This window comes from Lepus europaeus, chromosome 1 (assembly GCF_033115175.1).
Source record: "Lepus europaeus isolate LE1 chromosome 1, mLepTim1.pri, whole genome shotgun sequence".
Lineage (NCBI taxonomy): Eukaryota > Metazoa > Chordata > Mammalia > Lagomorpha > Leporidae > Lepus > Lepus europaeus.
The window spans coordinates 117,558,988-117,566,675 of record NC_084827.1 but is presented as its reverse complement, the minus strand read 5'-3'; the positions used below and the strand labels follow the sequence as shown (position 1 = coordinate 117,566,675).

Sequence of the window (7,688 nt, the reverse complement as noted above, 5' to 3'; positions counted from 1 at the left end):
CCCTGTGTTATTTCACACACATTAACTCAGGGCAGCCCTGCACCCTGATCAGCAGGAGCATGGTGGGAAGTCTGTAAGAGGACCCCAGCAACCTGTGCCTATTGACACACACATCCTGCTTAACACCCTCACCCCACACGTGGGCTGGATTGAGTGACTTGCATCCAAGGCGCAGAACACAGCACAGTGACAAGATGTCACTTTCAAGGTCAGTAGAAGACTGAAGATGCCATCTATGGTACCCCTCTTGCCCACTCCGAGGAAGAGTAGGTGCTACGCTGTGGGCTGCCCCGTTGAGTCATGGCAAGGCCTCGAGGTCTCCAGCCAACAGCCACTGAGTGACCCTGAAAGAGAGCCTCCTCCATCACACCTTGAGAAGACCGCAGTCTTAGGAGAGGTCGTGAGCCAGAACCACCCAGCTAAGCTATTCCCAGAGCCTGAGCCCACCGAAATCACGAGATAAGGAACCTGTGCTGTTTTGAACCACTGAATTTTGAGGGTAATTTTTTTGCATGGCAATAGACAACTAATACAAGAGGACTATCTTCATTTTAAAGATGCAGAAACCAGGGCTTAGCTACCTGTTCCAGGTCACAGTGTCTGGAAATCCAAGAGCCAACAAATTTAAGAGACAACTTAACCAAGAGCCCAAATACTTCACCATTGCCCATGCAGCTTCCTGGTAAAAGAAATGATGAAGAGGCTTTGTTTACAAGAACGAGGTATTTCAGGTCCTATACAATGCTATTGTAAGTAAATTGTCACTAACATTCTGGAGAGCAGTTGGGCAGTACCTCTCAAAATATAAAAGCCCTTCCATCTTGTACTCCTACTTAACTAGATGTTACTGCTGTAAGTTAGAATACTAACTTTTATTAGTTAGGAATAGATACATGGGCATTTAAGAGCATGTTTGTTGTATATTTTTAAGAGGTGAATAACTAAAAGTAACATAAATGTCCAGTAACAAAGGATTTGGTTGAACTAGGATACAATGTGCAGGGAAAAACTAGAAATTCTTAAAAGAACGAAGGAAGGGCCAGCTTGGGGCCGGGTGGGGTTAAGCTGCTGCCTATAATGCCCCATCCTATATGAGCATAGGTTCTGATTTCAATTGTTCCACTTCCAGCAGCCTGTTGCTAATGTGCCCAGGGAAAGCCCTAAAGTTGACCTGAGTTCTTGGGCCCCCACAGCCACATGGGAGACCCTATGTTGGCTTCCAGTGACCCAGCCCTGGTTGTGGCTGCTCTTTGGGGAGTGAACCAGCAAATGGAAGATCTGTCTCTTTGTTGCTCTCCCTTTCAAATAAATTTTTTAAAAAAGATTTATTTACTTTGAAAGTCAGAGGTAACACAGAGACGGAGAGAGAAAGATATCTTCCATCTGCTGGTTCAGTCCCCAGATGGTGTCAACGGCATGCAGGAGCTCCACCTGGGTCTTCCACATGGGTGCAGGGGCTGAGCACTCGGGCCATCCTCCCATTGCTTTTCCCAGGACACCAGCAGGGAGCAGGATCAGAACCCGCACCCATATGGGATGCGGGGTACTCGCCACAACGTCGGCCCCAATACATAAATCTTATAAAAATTTTTAATTAAAATTTTAAAGCAAATATATACAAATGGATTTCCTTAGGGACAGAAAGTCTCCAACGGTAACAGCTGACCCACTTTACACTAAATGTCTTTCCCAGAAGAGTTACCCGTGACTAGCATGTCACAGCACAAGCCTGCACCAGCGAACGGTGCAGGAGCAGAGAGAGCCTAGGGCCTTGGTTCCGCAGCACCTCCATCCCGGCCTCCCCGCCTGCACTCACAGGACGCGTGGCCGTGGGGTGCGAGCAGTACGGCTCAGTGGTTACGACACCCACCAGAGCTACTTGTCCTCCTCATTTTCAAATGCCCGGAGGTCAGTACAGCTGGCCCTGGGGGCGTCGGCCTGCACCGTGGGCCGGAGTCTCCCAGCGGGACTAGGGAGCCCCGTTGCTGCGCACCCGTCTCCTCCGAGGTGTGGGCAGCGGACCAGCACCGCATCTCCACGGGCAGCGCGCCCACACCCCCCACGCCTCTCCCGGCGACAGCGGATGCAGGCAGGGCCTCTGCGAGCTGCGCTCCGTCTGCAAAATGAACTTGGATTTAAGGCATCTGTTCTTGGAGAACAGGAGGCAGAGGCTGTGCCCCAGCAGGGGAAGCGGGACGCCCCCTCCAGGTCCCGCTCCTCGGGGTGCAGCCGGGAGCACGCGAACTCGCAGCCCGAGGGGAGGGCGCGGCGCGCGGGGGCGGGCGCAGGGCCGGCGGCGGGGGACGCGAGCCGAGGGGGAGGGCTTACATCCCGGCCAAGTTCCCGGATGGTCGCGGCCTCCCGGCGCCGATCGCTTTTCCTGCCCGCCCGGACCCAGGGAGAAGTTTCCCAGAAAAAATGCCCGGCGCGCCACGGGGCCCTGGAGCCGCCGGGAGCCGCTGCGCGGTAAGGGACGCGCGGGGACGAGACCTGGCGTGTCGGGGCACGCCGCGAGGCCCGGGCTCGACGGCACCTCTCGGCACACGGGAGCCGCGGGTGGGGCCGCCGGCGACGTCGAGCCCGGTCCCCTGCGGGCCGTGGGTGCGGGCGCGGGGCCCCGGAGGAGCGCGATTCAGGGCGGGACCGGCGTCCCGGGGAGCAAGGGGCCGCGGACGGGCGGAGCGCGGGACGCCGGCGCTCCGGGGCTGGGCGCGCCACCGGGCTCCGCGGACCCGGGGCCAGCCCCTGGAGCTAGGGACCTGCTGCCGCCGCAGTCCGCCTCGCGGGGATCGCATCTGCGTCCCCCAGGCGCGGGCAGAGAGGGTCTTTCGGGCATCCCCCGGGCCGCGGCCATCCTCGCGGCTGCAGCAGGCGCGCCGCTTCCCCGCCAACCTCCCCGCAGGGCGGCGCACGCCGGGAGAGGCACCGCCGGTCCCCGCCAGCGCGCGTCTCCCGGGGCCTCTCGGAACTCCCCGGACGGCTTCCCTTCCTTTTTCTCCTCGCACATTTCTGCTTGAAGCAAGTTGCCAGTGCGTGAGGGGAACCAGCTGACCCAGAGCCTCAACTGGTGGTTCGACTTTGGACCGAGATTAACAAAGGGCGTGTCTGTGAGGATCCGGTCCGGGCGGGGTCCGCGCCGTCCCGCTGGAACGCGCCCCGGTGCCCCTGGCTCCCCAAGCGCCCTAGGTCGCCCTCGCCAGCCCGGCCCCCTTGGAGCCTCCCTGGATCCCCCTCTGCCGCACCGCTAAACCCCAGACCCCAGGCGGGTGGCGCGTATTCCCATCCTGGCTGGGTTTTCTTCGCCAGTTTCCCAAAGCGATTTCAGAACAACACTGTAGCTTCATTGAGTCACTAAATACTTTGTTCCGCCTCAAAAACTCCCGTCGCTGTAACTTATAAAGCAGCCCCGAGACATTTTCAGCTTCACGTTGTAAATCGCCTTCTGCCTTTCCGGAGCGAGAAAGCCCGCTCCGGTTGTCAGCTCGTCTTTCCCCACCCTGCAGTGCTCACCACCCTGCCTTCTCCCTGTCCCCCGTCCCCACCACGTTAACTTCCTCAGGGCCCTGGAGGTGCTCTGCAAATCCGCAGCTCCGACTGGGAGCCCCGAGCGCAAGCTGCACGCTCCGTTCTGCAGGTGTGATTGAAACTGATCAACCACACCCTCTCGTCCTCCCGCTGACCCGCGCTGCGGCTTGGGCTCCCAGACACACTCTGTAAGGTCGTGTGACGTAGAGCAAAGAGATGGGTAGGCAAGTTAAGACTGGGGGGATTTAGAATGACCTCACTTCCGTGCCTTTTCACAAATTAAGTGTCTCCCGTGTGCTGAGCTCTTTCTGGTGCCATTGGGTGTGTCTTGCAGCTGGATCCGTGGTGGGATCCTAACCTTTGCTGTTCCTCCCTCACAGCCTGTGAGGGTCAAGTGGAATGGATAATGAGGTGTGGGAGAGCAAAGGCAGTGTGGTCCCCACCGCACCAAGACCCAGAGTGGTGATGAGCTGAAGGGAGCCCCATTGTGGACAGTGTTCATTCAGTATTGGCTGTGTGTGCTGCCTGGTATATCCAGGTGTTCCCAACTGGTAGTGATTTTAAGAACACAGGCAGCTTCCACAACACACACTAGGAGAATAAAACGAAACAAAAGTGCCTTTTGTTGCTGTAACCTCCATTTTTTGAAGCGTTTGATACTTGGGGTTCGACCTCCCAGAGCTGTGGTCTCCTAATGTGATCCACCAGATTCCTAATGATTTCCACCAGAGGTCTCCGCTGCTGTTTGCCAGCAGCCCGCAATTACTCTGTGGTTCCTGAAGGCTGGGTAGGCTTGTTTGTGCCTTGTGCTAGCCAGGACCCATGGATGGGAGTCAGGCCAAACGCTCCCTGAACATTGAGGGTCCCTGCTAGAGGTTGTAGCTATGCTGTATGCTAGGGGTACACGGAGAGCCCCAGCTCACCAAGGGGAGGGCCCCTGAGCGCTTACCTTCTGCTGGCGATGAGCGTGGTTCAGACAGCAGGAATGCAAGGCGGAATGTGACGGGTAAGATGGAAAAGGGAATTGAGAAGAGTGGAATTACTTCCAGCTGCAGAATCAGTCTTTCGTGCTTTTGTCCATTTAGTAAATATTTACTAAGTGTTTGCTCCGTGCCAGGTCTGGGAAGATTAATCGGCTGGTTCACGTTGTGTTCCGCGGTTCAGGCTTCTCCTCCCTGTGCAGACGTGGGGCTTCCTCGTTTGGCCTGGTGGTGTGGCCCAGCTCCGACACAAGGCAGCTGTTCCTCATTCTGTGGCTATTACGGTCAGGGCCATAATATTACGGTGATGAACCGTCTCTTGTAGGCTTTTCAATAGCAAAGCTCAACGTTCCTCAGAGTATCCCTACCCCCTCACACCTTCTGGTAGTTGAGTGGTGCTGTTCTATTTAACAAGCTTTAACCAGTACAGGGGAGTTGCGGAAAGCTAACTGGGGCTTGATTCTGGGAGCCTGGGGCAGCTCAGGCATCTGTTTCCTTGGAAGCCCCCAACCCAGGTGGTGTGGATGTGCTGCGGCGTGAGGGCAGATCTCCTGGCGGTGAGAGCGGGGGCCAGGAAGTCAAACAGACCTTGCTTCCGGCCCAACAAGAGCTCTAAGTCCTGTTTCCTTACCTTTAAAATCAGAGCAACAGCCTCTGCCTCCGAGGGTTGGATGAGGTCATGGGCGTGCGTCAAGAGCAGCGGAGTGGGATACTGCTGCTACTTGGCACCTTTGGGCTGCTATTACAGCTACAATACAGGACATATACTAATAATCCCTTAACTGTCTGCAGTTTGGCAAGTGTTTCATATCAGTCATCTCAAATATTCTGTGTGTTTTTTAAAAGACTTATTTGAAATAGAGTTATAGAGGGAGAAGGAGGGGGAGAGAACAAAGGAGAAGAAGAGAGAGAGAGATCTCCCATTCACTGTTCACTGCCCAGATGGCCACAGTGGCTGGGGATAGGCCAGGCCATTGACTGGGGATAGGCCAGGACCTTCATCTGGGTTTCCCACATGGGGAGCAGGGGCCCAGGCACTTGGGCCATCTTCTGCTGCTTTCCCAGGCACATTAGCAGGGAGCTGGACTTGAGAGTGGAGCAGCAGGAACTCCAACCAGGTGCCTACTTGGGATCCTGGCATTGCAGGCGGCAGCTTAAGCTGCTGCCACAGTGCCAGCCCCTCATGTATTCTCTTAACAGCCCTGCAAGGGAGAGATCTCATTGAGAAGAATCTTAGTACTGGGGGGCTGCCAGCCTACGGTGTCTGCTGAAGAAGGGGTGCCTATCCCCTATCTGTGAGGTTATCTTTACTTGTAAAGGGCAGTTAGGCAGAGATAAGGCACATCATTTTCCTGGCCGGTTGACCCCAGGAAATACCAGATCAACGTGCTGTGGCAGTGACACAGTGGCCATCATCCTGTGGGAGTGACCAGTGGATGAGACTCTCTTCTTGAGGCCAGCTGGCTTTGCTGGCAGGTACAGCACCCAAGCCCCCGGCTGGGGGTTCCACTGCTACTTCTTGTGACTGGGGCTCAGGGAACCCTGCTCAGCATTGTAGGATCTGCTGGTTGGTGGCAAATGCTTGTTGAAAAGGCAGAAACAGTACTTTGTTAATATTCATAAAAGAAGAATCTAAGCAGGTGATACAATTACCTGTAATTTTTGCTACTTAGTAGCTTTGACAATCATGGGTCATGTCGCTGAACTGGTTGCTTTGTGACATTTTAGCATAGCTTACTCTGAATATGTTTTTCTCTTCTAATAAGTCTTGTTCCCAGGATAACTCAATGTCTTTTTTTCATCTCCCAATTATATTAATTTAAGTGAGTGAAATTCTTCAAAGATTTCTGTGACCTGGCCCAGACTTTTAAAAATCGCTCCTGGCTTCCTTCTCCCTTCCTTCCTGTTTCCTCCCTTTCTCCCTTGACTGGTTGCTGTGCCCTTTCATTGACTCATTTACTCTTCACACAACCTGAGTCTGCACTTCCCAAGGTTACACAGCTGGCGTGCAAACCTGGGGCAGTGGGGTTCCAAACACAGCACTTTTCCTCCTGGCTTCTGCGTCAGCTTTCTTACACCTGCTTTTCAGGTTTGGCTCCAGGTAGACTGTGCTTTTCCATTGTCATCCGGTCACCTTCGCATTGCCATTCCGTCCCTCCCTGCCACCCTTCTTCTTCATTTGTATGTTGAATCCTATAGCAAAGTAGACTTTGCTGATATTCAATAAGAAGAAGAATATAGCTAAAATAAACAGGAGACACAGTTGTCTGTGCGCTTCATTAGTTGGTGGCCTTGATGGGGTTCACGTGGCAGGAGCATGCTCCTCAAGGAGAGCCCTGTCTGTGTTTCCCTCCCCATTCTCTGCTTCCGCCCTCTCCTGGTCAGGTTCCATGGACGCTGGTTTGGGCTTCACCTGTGGCTTCAATCCACTCTATCTGGTACTGCAGTCACTTGTGTCTCTTCTCTCAATAGACTGTAAGCTTTTTTTTTTTTTTAATTCATTTTTATATGCTCTTGGCATAGTAGGTTCTGGTGTAATAGGCTGTCAGCTGATGCGTGTTAGATGGTGGCTTATTCCTGCCATTCTGTAAGAGTTGTATGAGTGAATTTTCCGCAAAGGCAAAGTAGATCTCTGTTTTGCACAAGAGTATCTGGGTTTTGGAAGATGCTGGGAAACAAACTGCATCGTAAGAGTGGTTCCTTCACTGGGATTGCTGTGCATAATATGATCTCTTATTTGTATCGTAGTTTACTTGAAATGCTATTTTTTTTTTTGACAGAGTGGACAGTGAGAGAGAGAGACAGAGAGAGAGAAAGGTCTTCCTTCCGTTGGTTCACCCCCCAGTGGCCACTGCGGCCGGCACACCGCGCTGATCCGAAGCCAGGAGCCAGGTGCCTCTCCTGGTCTCCCTTGCGGGTGCAGGGCCCAAGCACTTGGGCCATCCTCCACTGCACTCCTGGGCCACAGCAGAGAGCTGGACTGGAAGAGGAGCAACCCGGACAGAATCCGGTGCCCCGACCAGGACTAGTACCCAGTGTGCCGGCGCGGTAGGCAGAGAATTAGCCTATTGAGCTGCAGCGCTGGCCCTGAAATGCTATTTTTTTTTAAAAAGATTTATTTATTTATTTATTTATTTGAAAGGCAGAGTTACAGAGAGGCAGAGGCAGAGAGAGAGAGAGACA

The 7,688-nt window shown here is 54.0% G+C and overlaps 1 protein-coding gene across 1 annotated transcript in view; it reads left to right on the top strand.

Annotated features, from left to right (window-relative positions):
* The first annotated feature begins 2,329 nt into the window (after positions 1 to 2,329).
* WIPF1 (WAS/WASL interacting protein family member 1) overlaps positions 2,330 to 7,688 on the top strand; it is a 124,886-nt gene continuing 119,527 nt past the window's right edge. Inside the window, exon 1 of the mRNA XM_062188063.1 lies at positions 2,330 to 2,466. The gene's annotated coding sequence lies outside the window, so the exon portion shown is untranslated. The remainder of the gene's footprint in view (positions 2,467 to 7,688) is intronic.